General features: G+C 39.3%; 2 pseudogenes; both read left to right on the forward strand.

The window, feature by feature from the left end:
* The first annotated feature begins 4,379 nt into the window (after positions 1 to 4,379).
* Positions 4,380 to 4,497, forward strand: LOC134947272 (5S ribosomal RNA; annotated as a pseudogene).
* A 156-nt stretch (positions 4,498 to 4,653) lies between these two features.
* On the forward strand, positions 4,654 to 4,772 carry LOC134946218 (5S ribosomal RNA; annotated as a pseudogene).
* The last annotated feature ends 13,849 nt before the right edge of the window (positions 4,773 to 18,621 follow it).

An 18,621-nucleotide genomic window follows, 5' to 3' on the forward strand; every position in this document is an offset into this window, starting at 1 on the left:
CACCAACCAATCTTTTTGACCGTTTCAAGTGGGAAATCAATCTCCGTCTTTTTGGACGTAAACTCCTACTCAAGAAACATTTTTCCAAAAAAGACAGAGATACTTTTCTGCCAGATAATGACACATGTAATTTATCACAACAGGATCAGGATGCTTTAGCCATTTTAGAAGAACTTTCCGATGAACAACCCTCCACATCTGCTCGCCCCATCTGCAGAAATAAATCAACGTTCTATCCACCGGATAACCAGTGTCCTGAAATAAAAGTATTTCTTGACTTGGTGTCAAGAGATTTTGACACACTCTACCGACGTCAGAAATCACGTAAAATCATTGGCAACCTGTCCAGAAAACAGAAGGAAGCTGTGAAGGAAATACAAGAATGGGATGATGTACAGATCAAGATGTCGGATAAAGGAGGCAACATAGTTATTTGGCCTACCACATTGTACCTTAAGGAAGCCAACAAACAACTCAAGGACACCTCCTGCTACAAGATGACTTTATTCGACCCAACACAGAACTTTTCTATTCTTTACTCTCGGATCATTGATAAGCATCTGCAGCACGGCACTATTACCAAAATAGAATGGGAATATCTGAATACACCACATCCTAGAACACCAACACTATATCTGCTACCTAAGGTCCACAAAAATGTAGATAACCCACCAGGACGTCCTATCATATCGGGCAATGGGGGCCTTCTGGAAAAAGCTAGCTGTTTCTTGGATGCTCACTTGCGACAACATGTCCTCAGCCTACCATCATACGTCAAAGACACGACAGATGTACTCAAGAAAATTCAAGGCATATATTTGGAGGACTCCCACATATTGGTGGGATTAGATGTCGAATCCTTATATACATCCATTCAACACGATTTGGGCCTGACAGCAGTCAATTACTTCTTAAACATGGAAGGCTTTGGTGACTTCCAAGAATTCCTCCTGGAATTACTCAAATTCGTGTTGAATCACAACTACTTTCTATTCAACAACCGTTTCTATATTCAGACTAGAGGCACAGCTATGGGGGCGGCATGTGCCCCCACCTATGCAAACCTCTTTCTAGGCTGGTGGGAACGTGAACTTGTATTTAGTGACGATCAAGAAGAGTACACCAATCACATTGTAATCTGGATACGTTACATCGACGATATCTTCATGATCTGGGATGGTACTCAAGACAAACTGGATCAATACATCCGTTGCCTCAACGATAATCAGATCAACATGAAGTTCACATATACCAGCAGTAATTCCAGTATCCCATTCCTTGACCTTAGGATATACCGAGATGAGACCAACACCATAGCCACAGAGATTTTCAGAAAAGCAACTTCAACCAATAGTCTGCTCCATTCAACCAGCAGTCATTTTCCACCCACCATTAGGAACATTCCTAAAGGCGAATTCCTCAGGTTAAAAAGAAATTGTACAGAAGACTCTACATTTCAAACAAAAAGCTTTGAACTGGCAACTAGACTCAAGGAGAGAGGATATAGTAATAGACTTATCAAAAAAGCCAAATCTGAAGTACAAAAAGTGGAAAGGGAGTCGCTGATTTTCCCGGCTGAGAAAACCAAAGCAGACAAGAATGTTTTACGCTTCATTGGAGACTTCTGCACAAACTGGAAGGACGCCAGAAAGATTTTGCAAACACACTGGCACATCCTCAAAATGGATGAGGATCTCTCGGACCATGTAGGTCAGAACATCAACATGAGTTGGAGAAGGGCACCGAACCTCAAAGACAAGTTAGTAAGAAGTTACTTTTCACATCCCTCCAAACCAAGACCCCTCAAAGGCAGCTATCCATGTGGCAACTGCAAGTTGTGCCCACATATCACAAATTTAACAGAAGTAACGGACAGATTTGATCAAAAGATCAAAATAAAGGACTTCTTCAACTGTAGAACAGAAAACGTGATTTACTGCATCACATGCACATGCAACCTGAGATATGTGGGCATGACATCTCGCATGCTTAAAGTGAGGGCACTTGAACATATGAGCACAGTGAGAAACGCTAAATCTGATCTAGCCCAGTTCAAGAAGCTCACCACAGTTGCCAGACATTTTCTAAGATTTCACAACAGCCGAGTAGAGGACCTTAACATTTCAGGCCTGGAACACATAAAAATGGGCCTGAGAGGAGGAGATTACAACATGACACTTCAGAAGAAGGAATCAGAATGGATTTTTAAATTGGACACCCTCATGCCCAAAGGCCTGAACGAAAATATCAATTATAGCATCTTTCTCCGTACCTAATTTCCAGTTTGGAACATCATTCTAACTTTCATCAGCTCCATTAAAATACTTGATCCCCACCTTCACTCCAGGTATACCCTGTCCTGTTTTCACTCCTCACTTTACCTTCTCTCTCTTCTTCTCCTTTTTACCTTTCCCCCCCTTCCCTCTTTCCCACTTTCCCCTACAACCCATCATTCACTAAATCCTTCACCAATAATTTCATTTCATTCTTTTTCCCCCCTTCTTCTCCCCCAATATTTACATTCACATTTCATTTTTTTCTTTCGCCATTCCCCTCACCCCTCTCCCCTCTATTCCAATACTCACACTTCAAGCTTCTCCACCACTCCATCACGCCTACATACACACACACACCACTTTGCCCCACCCTTTCCCCTCCCCAACCTCCATCTACCCTAATCCCAGTTTCCCGCAACCAAACAACATTTTCACTCACTCCCCTTTTTTTCTTTCACATCCATCTTTTCCTCATTTCCTCATTTCCCCACATTCCCCATTCCTACACATCCATTTATCCTCACATTTCCTATTTTATTCACATCCATTAATTTTTTTATATTTTTATTTTTTTTTTTTTTTTTTTTTTTTTTTTTTTTTTTTTTTATATTTATTTTTATTATTTTTATTATTATTATTATTATTATTATTATTATTTATATTTATTATTATTTATATTTATTTTTATTATTTATATTTATTTTTATTATTTATATTTATTTTTATTATTATTATTATTTATATTAATTTTTATTTTTTTTTTATTTTTATTTTTATTTTTATTTTTATTATTATTTATATTTATTTTTATTTATATTTATTTTTATTTTTATTTTTATTTATTTTTATATTTATATTTATTTTTATTTATATTTATTTATTTTTATTATTTATTATTTATTATTTATTTATTTTTTATCTTTATCTATATCTATATTTATTTTCATTTATATTTACATTAATATTTATTTTCACCCAATCCACCTTCCCATTTCATTCCATTTCCCCTTCTTAACCACCAATACCCATATTCACCTCTGCTTCAGCACATTCATTTCTTTTCCCCACTCTCATTTCATTCCAGATAGCCCTTTCCCTTCTCCAAAATGGCCGCACCTGTTACTCCTGCAATTACCCTATTGGCCCAACCACACATCCATCACCTCAGCGATAATCCCATTGGTCAGCTCAGTACTCATATACTGGTCACTGGAGAGCAATAGAGAGAGGCTCTCGTGACCAAGCCCACCCCGGTGAAACGTACGTCGAGAAAGACGTCCTTCGGTGACGTCACCGCGGCAACGCCCAATCCGGAAGCGGGCGCCCGCGTCTCTCACTGTCAGCGGGGGAACGTTGGTGGATCCCTGGAGAACACTGGCCGCACGCATTGCGGCAGCGGTAACATATCGTAGATTACTCAGGACTTGATTCACTATACAACCTGCTCTCTGCATTTAAAATTATACAGCAAAACGAGCAGCGTTAATAGAACTAATAGGATTGTATACTTTATCTTATTACTTCCCCGCCTATGCCTTCATGGATATCATTTACAGCCTTGCCATTAAGTGTGCACATTAGTGTATTATTATCACTTTTTCTGTTCTCTATGAATAGCAGCATCTAAGTGCCAAAGACTTTCGATTATTCTGCACTGACATGTCAGCTCTCAAGAGAATGCATTTATGTTTTTATTTGTGAGCCAGCCTTGAGCTCTAGAATCTGCATGCAGCTACTTACTTAGTTTCATTTTTATTTCATCATTATTTTTTCCTAGAAGCAAGGAATTTTGCACATTTGGTGCTTTATAATTCCGGTGAGCCAGCCTTGAGCTCACAATTTGCATTGTGGGTCTCCCCCACTCAGCAAACAACCCCGCACTTGGAATAAGCAATACTGCACAATCTATGTTTAAAAAATACCCTTATGAGTCAGCCTTGAACTCATAATATTGTATTGTGGGTTTTTCTCCTATTTATCAGCAACTCTGCACTCGCAGACTCCTCAACACTCCTTTCTGTAAATACCATTCCATACTATTTTGTGCTGAGATATGTGAAATACAGTAAGGAGAATGTGACCCCCTGTTCCCCCTTATTTGCGGCCCACGGCCATACTACCCTGAATACGCCCGATCCTGTCCAATCTCGGAAGCTAAGCAGGTATGGCCTGGTCAGTATTGGGAAGGGGAACCTCCTGAGAATACCAGGTGCAGTGGGCCACTTTTAAGAGAGAATTATACATCCTACAAAACCCTCTCACACACATTCTCCTATCTGGAAAAACTGTCTCAGACCATCGTGGTATTGACTCACCAGAGTACATAAAATAGAAGTGTCTCGCCCTCTTTCTTCCCGTTTTTATATTTTTGATCACGGCCCACTGTCTTACTACCCCGAATACGCCCGATTCCATTTTGATCTCGGAAGCGAATCAGGTACGGCCTGGCCAGTACCAGGACGGGAAACCTCCTGAGAATACCAGGTACAGTGGGCCCAGTGTTACTCACCCCACCACATTCAATTCCCCAACCACCCCTCCCCCTTCCACCAAGGGAAGTTTGATCACAGTCCTTGCTTCACTTCTTTCGCATTCCTTTTTGAGATTTATTTTGATCCAATCCAGTATTTGTGCATACTGCTTCCATCATTGATATCCTAATTCAGGCTATTACAGTGACTTTCTGGATACCCTGTATCTCAATGAGACCACCTGGTATCCCTTACTACTGCACTGATATTTTCACCGTTTTTTCATCTTGTACCTCATTTGCTAAAAAGGTTAAACAAGATTTTTACACACACGAGCCCTAATTTTTGTCCAACATTTTTCTCTTTTTATTCAAGGATTAAAATAAAGGTTATGTATTAATATTTTTTCATTATACATATCATTTCTATCTTTTCAAATGAGTGCTCCCAAACAAGGGTTTTTTGTCTTTCCCTCTTGTCCTTTTACGGACTGATAATATTATGATATCATAACGTCATAAAATATAGTTTGGATGATTGTTGTATACTACATCTTGGCAACAATTTAAATCTATAGATTTGAAGGAAAAGGGAAAGGGAAATCCTCTGCACTAGACTTTTGTCAGATTAATAATATTTATAATTAACCGATATGGTTCCCCAATTTTAGTATTATGGATCAATTCAATAGTGTCGGGGGTCACTTGATGCAATTACTATTGAAGAGGAAATAGCGCACCCACTGTGCATAGGATTGACACGACTGGTTCCATATATGTATGCACAATCATGAATATTGAATAAGAGTTCAGCTGTATACTCCGATTAATTGTTAGATAACGAGATGTACCCCCCAAAAAATTATAATTAATAGGGTATTTTAGCAAATAAAGGTACAACTTGAGTAGTCAACAATTTGCGGTTGGTTTCAAGATACTTTTTACACACACTTAAAATCACAAAAATATAATAAGGACACACAGGAGCAATTGATATTTATTATCTTTATTTAGTGTATTGTTTGTAAATATTGTCTTGCGATTTTTCACATTATCAGGTATTTTAATTATATGAAATTAAAAGTTACATTTTAAATATACTTATCTTTTTCTCAACAAGTGCACCAACAAAGAGACAATTCTTTCCTTTCCAGTACTTTTCCAACAATTTAAATCCACATATTTTTTTATTTAGACTGTGATAAAGTGTTATTTAAATATAATTAACATGCTCATCTAAGATATCTGAATCAACATGTTAATTTGTATGTCCTTTTTTAAAACTAGAAATGAAAGGATATCAGTTATTAAAGCCACATATACACATTGTGGAGGGATAATGTAGTGGTAGAGAATGATTTAGAGACTATAGACTAGAAAGGTACAGGTTTGAGTCTGATTAATATAGCAAAATTAATATTTATTTGAATAACTTTTTTTGGTTTTGATTTTATGTATATTATATACAGTATGTCATCTGGACCATTGATAATAATTCCATATTAATTGTCTTATACTATTGCTGCAATTAAGATCTACGAAAAATTTGCATATATTTATGTGTAAATAATGAGGCTATTAGATCTTGGCATGAATGTGAAACATGGAGGTGGATTATTTAAGGGCAATACAGGTGTAATTAATTATGTTTTTAACACTATTAAGAAAGGTCTCTAGCAGGTATATAAATAAATCCAGAGTAATAATGTTTTATAAAGCTCCAGCCAGAGTGAAAATAGTTAGAGTGAAGGATTATCCTGGATGACCAACCAGCATATTATATTTGATTATATATTTGGATTAGTTTTCCGTACTACTGCCATCCTTGACATATTTTATTACCATTTCCATTAATTTATTTTCAATTCTCTCACTTGGATTTCTCTGTAGTAGTATGTAAGTGTGTCTCTGTCACATTCTTGTTTCAATATCTCTTCATTATATTTAACCATATCAATGACCACAACTCTACCACCTTTGTTTGCTGGTTTGATGGCTATATCCTTATTTTTATCTACTGACATTAGTGCAGCCTTTTTTTCTCTAGGTAAATTAAATTTGTAATGATGATAAAGGTCAATTTTATCCAAGTCCGAACATACTATTTTGTTGAATGATTCTACAAAGCAGCCTCTGGAATATACCAGATAAAAATTTGACTTGAATTTAAATTGATTAACTACTTCTATTGTAGTGACCTTTTGTCCAATAAAATATTTTTTCAGGGTTTAAGTATGAATAAACTTTTCAGTATCTACATATGTTTCAAATTTGTTCATCTGTTTTTTTTATTGGGCAAATTTAAACCCTATTTCATGTTTAATATTTTAGTCAGTTTAATCTCCTTCTCATTCACATTATCTTGTATTTTTTTTACTTTTTTATTTTGTGTTTTTGGAAAGGCCTCCTCCCCTATTGCCTATCTGTTTTGTTTGGTCTGGTGACTTAAACTCTTTTTTTTTCTCCAAGTTAAAAAAAAACAGAAACCTTTCTCCCTAATGTTTCAGATCTGTTTCTATTGGAAATTCCCCTAAAACCAACATTTAAATCCTCTGGGCAGTCATTGATAGGAAAGGTATCATTCCTAATCCTCCATTTTCAATTCCCATTGTATGGTTATTGCCACTTTTATTTATTTCTATTAAAATCATTTTATCTCCTGCTTTTTTCATCTACAATTTAATTTATCCCCTCCAGTCCCCATTACTATCTCTCCTTTCCTGCCACAAACATCTATTTGTGCTTTGATATCTGCACAAAGGGGTAAAACAGATACTGAAAGCAATGGTTCAAATACTTTTGGCAGTCAAGGATGTGGTATTGGATGATTTTCCTAAAAAAAATAATAATGAGCACGTCTAAATTTTTAGTATCATTTGTTTGATTTGGTTCTCTTTGTCTACTTTTAGGATTTGTGTGAAAATATGAGGTAATATACATCAAAGAAATCTAGAAAATTCTGAAGGGTTCACAAACTTAATTTAGATGGTTTATTGAGGACCTCTTTACCCACTACCTATTCCATCTTGATTCCATTTTATTAGAACAGTAATTCCAAACATGTAGTAGGAAGTTTCACCTACAAAATGTCATTGTGCACACTAACCATTTAACCCCAGATATGTGGACAAGTGGTACTGGTCAAACTAAAGACTAAATGGCTGTGACAGCCCACTGGATGGGTGTATCACCTTAAGCAACAACAGTGTCTAACACACAATGTCAGCTCCTTCACAGGCATGCTACTCTCTGTATCAATGGCTTCACTAAGAGACATACCAGTGTCAACCTGTTAGAAAATCTCAGGAATGTCATAGCAAGATGGCCTACTCTCTTAAGAATTTGTCATGTCCAATAATGCAAGTAATATTGTGAGAACATGAAAAAAATTGTGTTTTTTGTACAACTTGTGTGTTCAATAAAGCTCAGTAGGTGCTGTGCCATGTGTTTATAAATTAAAGCACTGTGAGTCAATATGGATCATGATCAGTCTATAGAAGAGCAGGAGCAGCAACCAAGTACTAGTGCTGTGGTTGCTGCCAAACATGATGATTGTTATATTAGTATGAAGTACTTACTTAAACATCAACTAAAGTCAGTCCTCAAGGACATAGAAGGTTTAAGAAAGGACACTTGAAATCAAAACAACAACTTACAATGCTAAAAAAAGATCCCCTCTGATAAAGGGAAAGTTTATTGCTGAAAAATATAAAATTGTCAACTCTGGAATCTACCATTACAGAAGTATCTGTACTTTGCTGCATTTGGGTGGAAAAGGTCTTCATCATAGAATCTGTAGTTCATTTTAATGAACTTGAGTCCTTCCACATTTCATTAGTTGCTACCTCAAATGTTTTTTTATGTTCAGTAGCCTGTAACTGTGCCAGTTCCAATCCACCAGCAAAACTGTCACTTACAAAATTTAGCTGAAGATCTTTGTCATTGCCTTATCGCTCCCTAGCAAACCCACACCCCAATCACAACACCCACCTTGCTTACATACATACTGTACTCACATTCTCACACTCAGACACTCAGCTCATAGATTCAGGAATCACTGTCCCAATACAGTAGACATTGCTGCTCCCAAAGCTCTCCACACATATGCATGGACAGACACCGTGATCAGGAACATCTCAGCAGCTTGATAACACAGTTCCCTTCCCACTGGCTGCCACTGATATACAATAGAGTCAAATGCATTTCTATAATGGGTGCAGTGTGTGCTGTGCACACAGACCCTTATGTCCAGGGGGCCCCACACCACACACTACATATACCACATAGTATACTTACCCCTCTGAGGTCCCACAGCGATGACCCTGCAGTGCACGCACAATTCACTTGAAAAATGTCTGCCACTGTGTGATTTGCGCATGCGCACTGGAGATGTCCATGGGAACAAGGCACAAACACCATGTTCTCGAAGATCTCCATATGCGCAGTTGACTCTGAGTCTACTCGCATCTGTAGAGGAGGGGGCCCACAAAGAAGACTGCACGTGAGTCCTCTTAAAATGCTCCTGTACAGAGTAGGTGGGATATATGCAAATTCGTAAAGCTTATTTGCAAATTGGAAAATATTACTGCACACTGCAAAGAAATTATACAAATAGATATTCATCTATAAATGTATAAATACAAATGAAAGGAGCCTTAGATTTTCATTAGTACAATGTTTAATCTAATTAGTTGACACAAGATGAAAAGCAAAACATTAATACATTATTCTTAAATTGTTACAAAGTATAAATTGTTTCAAAATATCTAAAATTTAATGATTTGGGTTTTTTTTATAAAAAAAGAAAGAAACATTTATAGCAGACAACATATTTTAAAAGAATTTATATGCATCCAGTCTGAATCTAATGATCCTAGATAGCGATATTCATATTTACAGAACACGACTAAGAAATCAGAAAAATATATAGATTCCACTATAGCTTTACAGATTTATGATCTGGTGCTAATGCTGGGACCACATAATCTATCCTTTAACCTGGGATTTCCATGGAGTAAAATGAGCATTTTAGCAATGGGATAAAGCAGAATAAGTAACCAGAATGTAAATTTCAGAATTTCATCTACATAGTAAAATGGTGTTATTACAAATGTCATTATCAGATAGAAAGCAGAATCGATGGTAACACGTACAATCAGTGACCGGACAGCTCGGACATGACCCTGGAGCTGGGCAGATGTTATATGAGAGTCTCCCTGCTTCACCCTGTAGACGTGTCTCAGCAAAGTCCTGACACTGAGCCCGATACACAGACACGTCACACAGTACGGGATACAAAAGCCAAAAAATACAGTAGAGGTGAGATAAACATAATTCCAAGTAAATGTATTAGAAGACATATATGAGCTGTCACTGTTATTTCTGGAAATGCCAATGTGCATTGTCCATAAGATTGGCACATTAATGGCAATGGAACATACCAGTGATCCCATTATCAGCTGCACAACAGAAGACGGGAACCTTGCCTTGACCCGATGGAAAAGCCAGTGGGGAACATTCAGCAATGTAACAGAGTAGAAGATGGAGAGCCAGGTGCTGTTCCAGACATCAAACTGAAGCAGGGCAATTTGTAGCATTAATATGAACAAAAATACATGTTTTCCCAGCACCCAGTATATCCCGAGGAAGTTGCAGATACCATGAACAGTCATGTTGCACTGGAAGAGGAGACTGGAAATCACTGTAACAAACTGGATTTTATCACAAAACCCCGGATTACTGATCTCTCTCCTGTGCCTCATACACATAAAGAAAATGGAACAGTTTATGATGATCCCAGATATCCAAATAATCATCATAGTAATCAGTATGGACAGGTTCAGTGCTGACCACATTGTCTGTCAAGCTATGGTCAGGGCAATGAGTATTATTCAGATGTGAAGTCTTTAGTTATATGATGACTGTGGCAGGAGGTTGAGAGAAATATGAGCATCAGATGCAAATACTGTATGCTCAGCTCCTGATTTACAGGTGTGCAATGTATATAATAGATGGTGCATCCATAAATAGGTTACACTCTGGCTTCTGTATATTTTGTAACTTAAGCATGATACTGATATTCTTTTATCAAGCATCATATATTGTATACTCCAAAGAAGTAAATAGAATGCCTTAAACTATCGAGCCCTACAACATGTACATTTGAATTCACTGTAACTAAATGGATTTTATCAAAAAGACCAGGAACACTGATTATTTATTATTTATTTATTAACAGTTTCTTATATAGCGCAGCAAGTCCATAGTGGTTTACAGTTGGACACAATGATAAAACAAAATTTGGTAATAACAAACAGTCATAGAGGTAGGAGGGCGCTGCTTGCAAGCTTACAATCTATGGGGAAATAGGCATTGCTACACAAGGATAGATGCTATTGCATAGTTGTCCACCAGATTGCAAAGGTTCTAGGTGGGCTGCATGATATCACATCACAGCAATGATGAACCAGGGTCAGGAGGAAGGGAGAGTGAATAATGAGAAAATATGTGGTGGATATGTGTGGAGTGTACAGTGGGGATATAATTGGATAGAAAAGCTTATGAAGGTTATATGAGTGGTTCTGTAATTTGATAAGCTTGTCTGAATAGTTACATAGTTACATAGTTTATAGTTACATAGTTAATGAGGTTGAAAAAAAGACAAGTTGTCCATCTAGTTCAACCTTTATATAATGACCATATACTATTACCTATATAACCATAGGTTTACCCATAATCACTCAAGTGTAGACCATTTATCATCTAGTTGACAACCAGAATGCTCAGCTTTTCTAAAATATATTTTTCTAGAAAACATTATCTATATCTATATAGATTAAACCATAATGACTCAATTGAAGACTGTCTTTCGTCCAGTTGACAACTAGAATACATAGTTTTCTTAGAATACTTTTTTTTAAAATACATTCATTTAGAAATTATATCCTTGGATAGCTTTTTCAGTTAGAAATTTATCTAACCCATTTTAAAAAGTATTGACAGAGTCCGACATTACTACCTTCACTGACAAAGAATTCCATATCCTTACTGCCCTTACTGTGAAGAACCCCCTCCTTTGCTAGGTACGAAATCTCCTCTCCTCTAACCTCTGAGGGTGTCCACGTGTCCTGTGTAGAGATCTCTCAATAAACAGATCTCCTGTTAGCTTCATGTATTGTCCTTTTGCTAGTACCTTATTTACTTTTGTTGCTGCAGTTTGACATTGGGTACTGTTATTAAGTCTATTATCAATGAGCATCCTCAAATCTTTTTCTAAACCCATCTCCCCTAACTTCTCCCCATTTTTTTTAAGGTTGCATGATTATTTTTAGCCCCAAAGTGCATGACTTTACATTTATTTATATTAAATCTCATTCTCCATTTGGCTTCCCAAACTTCCAGTTTAAATAAGTCGTTTTGTAGGGACTCTGAATATTTATCTGAGTTATTTACCCTACATCGCTTTGTATCACCTGCAAAAATTGTCACTTTCAAGATCTGTTCCTAGGTCATTAATAAATAAATTGACCAGCAATGGCCCGGGTACTGACCGTTGAGGTATTCCACTGAATACAGTGGCCCAGCTGGAGTACTGTACATCCCATTAACTACAACTCGCTGTTCCCTGTTATCCAAGTTCAATTATTGTTTCCTAGGCCGAGTTTTCTTAGTTTGAAACTCAGCCTCGAGTGGCAGTGTATCGAAGGCTTTAGCAAAATCTGAATAGACCACCTCCACTGTGTTACCCCGGTCAAGATTATCACTCACTTTGTCGTAGAAGTTAATTAAGTTAGTTTGACATGACCTGTCCCTCACAAAACCATGCTGATTCCTATTAACAATATAGGAGGTATCCGAGTATTCCTGTGTGCAATCCCTTCGTATTCCTTCCAGTATTTTCCCCGCTATAGATGTCAAGATATCTGGTCTGTAGTTGCCAGGATGAGTTTTGATTCCCTTTTTACATTTTGGGCTTACCTCTGCTATATGTCAGTCCTTAGGAATTATGCCTGATTTAATTGAATCAGAGAATATCAAATCTAAAGGCCTTGCTAGTTCTGAGTTTAGCTCCATTAGAACTCTTGGGTGTAGTCCATCTGGACCAGGGGATTTATTGATCTTAAATTTTGTATAGTCTTTCACGGACTACTTCCTCACTCAAAAAAGTACTCAGCAACAGTACACTATCATTACTTATGTTATTCACTACCTCCACCATCTGGTCCTCTCTAGTAAAGACTGATGAAAAAAAAATGTTCAATATTTCTGCTTTTTGATTTACTACCGATTCTCCTATTAGAGGTCCCATATTCTTTTTTTTTATCTTTTACCATTTATATACTTAAAAAACTTTTTAGAGTTTGTTTTACTCTCCTTAGCTATTTGCTTATTATTTTCTGTTTTGGCTGCTCTGATTTCTTTTTTGCATTTCCTGCTATAGTCCTTGTAGTACTTGGATGACTCCTCCTTCCAGTCTTTTTTGAATGCTTTGAATGCTTGCCTCTTTTTATCCATTTCTTCCTTAACCTTCTTATTAAGCCACATAGGTTTGTATTTAGAACTCCTGTGTTTGCTTCCCATGGGAATGAATTTATGAGTCTATTTATCGAACAAACTTTTATAAGCATACCACATTTCAGCAGTGTTCTTACCATGAAACAAAGTGACCCAGTCAATTTTCATTAGTGCTTGTTTCAACATGTCGAAATTTGCCTTTCTAAAGTTACAGTATAAGTATTTGTTGAACCCTTATAGTGATGCTTTTGGAAACTAATATTAAATGTGACCATATTATGATCACTGTTTCCCAAGCTCTCCCCTGCTATAGAATTTGATATTATATCCATATTATTAGTTAGTACTAGGTAAAGTGTAGTCCTGTTTCTAGTAGGCCCCTCGATAACTTGAGACAAGTAATGATCTTTTAGTATATTTAAGAATATGTTTCCCCTAGCTGTAACACATGATATGTTACTTCATTGATGTCCGAATTATTATAGTCCCCAATGATTAGGACTCCCCCAGTCCTTCAGCTTTTTTTGTTTTGCTGCAGTTGAGTTTTCAGGCAATGCTTGAAGGTTTGGAGACTAGAGGAGAGTCTTACTGTGTGTGGTAGAACATTCCTCAGAGTGAGTGCAGCCTGAAGAAAGTCCTCCAATCATGCATGGGAGTGAGTAATGAGTGTGGATGAGAGGCGTAGATCTTGTGAAGAGTGAAGAGGTCTAGTTGGGAGATATTTTGAGATAAGCGAAGAGATGTATATAGGTGTAGTTTGGTTAATGGCCTTGTGTATGAGTAAAATAATACAGGTAATAAATGGAGGAACTCACATAGTGGATCTGCAGATGATGAATATCTAGCGAGGAAGATTAGCCTCACAGCTGCATTCAGAATGGATTATAGTGGTGAGAGTCTCTTTTTGGTAAGACTAGTGAGAAGACTATTGCAATAATTAATGTGGAAGATAATGAGTGCATGTATTAGAGTTTTTGCAGTGTCTTGTGTAAGGTATGGTCATATTTTGGATATGTTTTTAAGATGCATGTAACATGAGTTTGAGACAGATTGAATGTGGGGAAGAAAGGACAGTTCATAGTCAGAGATGACACCTAGGCAGCGAGCTTGTGGTGTAGGATTGATTGTCGAGTTCTCAACATTGATTGAGATATCAGGTTGGTAACTACTAATGGTCGGTGGAAATATTATCAACTCTCTTTTGGACATATTAATATTGAGGTGGCGAGATGACATCTAAGATGAAACAGCAGAGAGGCATTCAGTGACACGGCCCTATACAGATAGAGACAAATCAGTGGATGCTAGGTAGATTTGAATATCATCTGCATACAGATGATACTGAAATCCAAAAGAGCTGATTCATTTACCAAAAGATGAGGTATAGATCGAGAAAAGCAGAGAAACTAAGACTGAGGTTTGTGGTACTCCAACTGATAGAGCTAGCAAAAGAGGAGGTGGATTCAGAGGAGTGGACACTGAAGGAGCGATTAGATAGGTAGGATAGGAACCAAGAAAGGGATGTGTCCTGAATACCTAGGGATTGTAGTATTTGTATGAGAAGAGAGTGGTCAACAGTGTCAAAAGTAACAGAGATATCTAGAAGAATAAGAAGTGAGTAATGGCCTTTAGACTTCACAGTGACCAGATCATTCACTATTTTAGTCAGTGTTGTCTCTGTGGAATGTTGGGCATAAAAGCCTGATTGATGTGGGTCCAATAAGTTGTATGAGTTAAGAAAGTGTGTGAGGCGAGTGTATGCAAGTTTCTCAAGTAGCTTGGAGAGGCAAGGGTGCCAGTGGGTTCAGGTAGGGAATTGAGCATGTCACTTGCTGTGGAAGAGCATACCATTTCATCTTGTCCTTGAAGTAGGAAGCAGGATGTTGCACTTTGACAGTGGCTGGTATGTTGGGTGAAGGAGGGTTGAGAATTGATTTAAACGTATTAAAAAGTTGTTTGGGGTTAAAAGGCTTGAGCAGAGGTGAGCGTTTGTAAATATGTTTGTTTGGCAGTGTCCATGGCATTACGAATAGAGTGGTAGACAGTCTTATATGTGAGGAAGTCACTTGTAATACGAGATTTACGCCACTGATGTTCAACTGTTCCTGACTGTTTTTGTAGATGTCGTGTTAATTTAGAGTGCCACTGTTGACATCTAGGCCTACGTGGAGTGTGATGGGTAGCTAGAGTCACTTCATCAATGGCTATAAACTAGAGTTTGGTTTAGGTGTGAAACAGCAGTTTCAGGAGACGTGAATGCAGAAGTAAGTGAAAGCAGTTGTTGGAGTGACATGGAAAGTTCTTGAAAATTAATTGAGTTATTATTTCTGCTTGTTTGAGGAGGATTAGAGGACTTCAATGACCCTGAGTTTGAAGTAATGGTGGAGCACATGCAGGAGATAAGGTTGGGATTTGAGTGAGGGAAAGGAGTGTTAGTGAATTCAGAAACTGAGCATAGACTGGTGAATACTAGATCAAAGCAGTGGACCTCCTGATGAGTACGTGATCTCTCTCCAGTATCTGATCTGCAGATGTACATTTTTTACAGAAGGATTGTTCCCCTATCACTATACAAAGATGACTTGCAAAAGCTAGATCACATTTTGCACAAGCAGCTGTTGTGCAGAGACTTAGGGGGTCATTCCAAGTTGATCGTAGCTGTGCTAATTTTAGCACAGCTACAATCATGTTCCCTGACATGCGGGGGGACGCCCTGCACAGGGCTAGCCCGCCCCGCATGTCAGTGCCGGCCCCCCCGCAGAAGTGCAAAGGCATCGCACAGCGGCAATGCCTTTGCACTTCAGGAGTAGCTCCCAGCCAGCGCAGCTTTAGCGAGCTGGCCGGGAGCTACTCCTCGCTCTCCGGCCAGCAGTGGCTGCGTATGACGTCACGCAGCCGCTGCGTCCCGCCCCCCATTTGGTCCGGCCACGCCTGCCTTGGCCGGACCGCGCCTACGAAACGGCGGCCAAATGCCACCCTTTTGCCCCCTCCCGCCCATCGATCACCTCTGCCTGTCAATCGGGCAGAGGTGATCGCTGTCCTTCTATGGTCTTCGCCCGTACGGCATGCACAGGTGCATTAGGGCGCCGGCGCATGTGCAGCAGGGACCCATTCGCTCTGCTGCGTTAAAACACAGCGAGCGAACGGGTCGGAATGACCCCCTTAGTCTTGATTCTCACCACATGATCTTTGTAAGTACTTTTGATGTAGCCACACACAAAGAACAGAAAACAGTGGCTGAGCCCTGGCCCATTATTTCTTCGGACCCCTACTTGGTGGGAGTGGGTACAGCACCTCCTCTATTCTCCTATAGACATGGACCAAATCTGAAGGACTTACTAATGCATTGTTTGATGAGGCCTAAAGATTCAGGTGTGTCATGGCTACCAAGACGTAAGAATGGATGCTTTAGGTGCACAGATTGCAACATATGTAGATCAGTGATGGTAAGAAGATACCGATTTGCCATAACTTGCACTGTATGATAAACTGTAATTGTGGGTAGGAAAGTGTGCCAAGTGGCGCAATGCAGCTAGATATTTAAAGGCTTAAAAACAAATGTCACCACATTTGAAACATAGACCAGGATGCAAAAGACATAAGCCTCCACTGAGTGCACTGTATGATAGCCTACTTCATCTACTGTACATTATAATCTGTCCTTGTGGGCTATACTATGTAGGTATGACCAAACATTATTTTTGTGACCATATAGCCAATCACTGGTTGTCGATTAGGTTGGCCATTAAAACTCACAAGTCAGATAAATTGGTCACTCCTCATTTCTTACAAGCTGTACATTCTGAAGTGATCCTCCACTGTAAACTCATTGATTTTGTACCTAAATCCCAGCGAAGGGGTGATTGGGACACTGCCCTATGTAAAAGTGAGTCCCAAAGGATTTTTGAATTGGACACTTTGGGGGTCATTCCGAGTTGATCGTAGCTGTGCTAAATTTAGCACAGCTACGATCATGAACTCAGACATGCGGAGGGACGCCCCCTCCCCGCAGAAGTGCAAAAGCATCGCACAGCGGCAATGCCTTTGCACTTCAAGAGTAGCTCCTGACCAGTGCAGCTTTAGCGTGCTGGCCGGGAGCTACTCTTTGCTCCCTGGCCCGCAGCGGCTGCGTGTGACGTCACGCAGCCGCTGCAGGCCACTCCCTGCATGGTCCGGCCATGCCTGCCCACGAAACGGCGGACAAACGCTACCGTTTCGCCCCCTCCCGCCCATCGACTGCCTCTGCCTGTCAATCAGGCAGAGGCGTTCGTTGCGCAGCGACGGGCGGCCATGCGCCGGCGTACTGCGGCGCAGGCACATGCGCAGTTCTGACCCGATTGCTACGCTGCGAAAGACTGCAGCGTGCGATCGGGTCAGAACGACCCCCTTTGTTTCCACAGGGGCTGCATGAATCTAATCTGTATAATATATATTTTTAAATGATTATTTTTCTATTTTTTTAATCAGTTTTCCTGAAATGACCACCATGCACGCATTAATTTTTCTATTTTTTGTTTTTTGTTTTTATTTTTTATTTTGTGTCATACTGTATTTTGTTTATTATTTTTATTTAATTTTTGTTAATTCTTAAGTAAGATATTATTATATGTATTTTATCTACACTGGGCTGTTACTATGAAGCTGTCCTTAGTACCCTATTTATATGTGACCCTCTTTTGTTAATATTTATATTTTTTATTATTTCTCTTATGTCCTAGAGGATGCTGGGGTTCACATTAGTACCATGGGGTATAGACGGGTCCACCAAGAGCCATTGGCACTTTAAGAGTTTGAGAGTGTGGGCTGGCTCCTCCCTCTATACCCCTCCTACCAGACTCAGTTTAGAAAATGTGCCCGGAGGAGCCGGTCACAGCTAGGGGAGCTCTACTGAGCTTTTCTAGTTAAAGTTAGTTTAGAGTTAATTTTTTTACAGGAGGCTGCTGGCAACAGCCTCCATGCAACGAGGGACTAAGGAAGGGAGCAATGTCCGCCCTGCGGGGTCTGAGTCACTGACTCCGCTGACAGGACACTGAGCTCCAGAGGGGTCGGATTGTTCTCCGCCATAGGGGACCACTCGCCCCAGCAGCATGCCGCCAACCCCTTACAGAGCTGAAGAGTGGTGAGTGAGACACCGACCCCCCTAGCATGCGGGGTGGGGGGGTCTGGTGTGAAGATGGCGGCAATGGGGAGGGAGCGCAGTATTAACTGCGCTCCTGTGAAGGTCCAGAGGCACATGGTGCGGCGCTTTGAGGGGCGCCCTGGGCCAGCGCTTACCCCCACACTGGTCAGCAAGTCTGTCGGGGTCTGCGGGTCTCAGCCAGCACATTTCTATATAATCTATGAAGAGCGGGAAGACAGCGC

Source organism: Pseudophryne corroboree, chromosome 7, assembly GCF_028390025.1.
Source record: "Pseudophryne corroboree isolate aPseCor3 chromosome 7, aPseCor3.hap2, whole genome shotgun sequence".
Taxonomy (NCBI): domain Eukaryota; kingdom Metazoa; phylum Chordata; class Amphibia; order Anura; family Myobatrachidae; genus Pseudophryne; species Pseudophryne corroboree.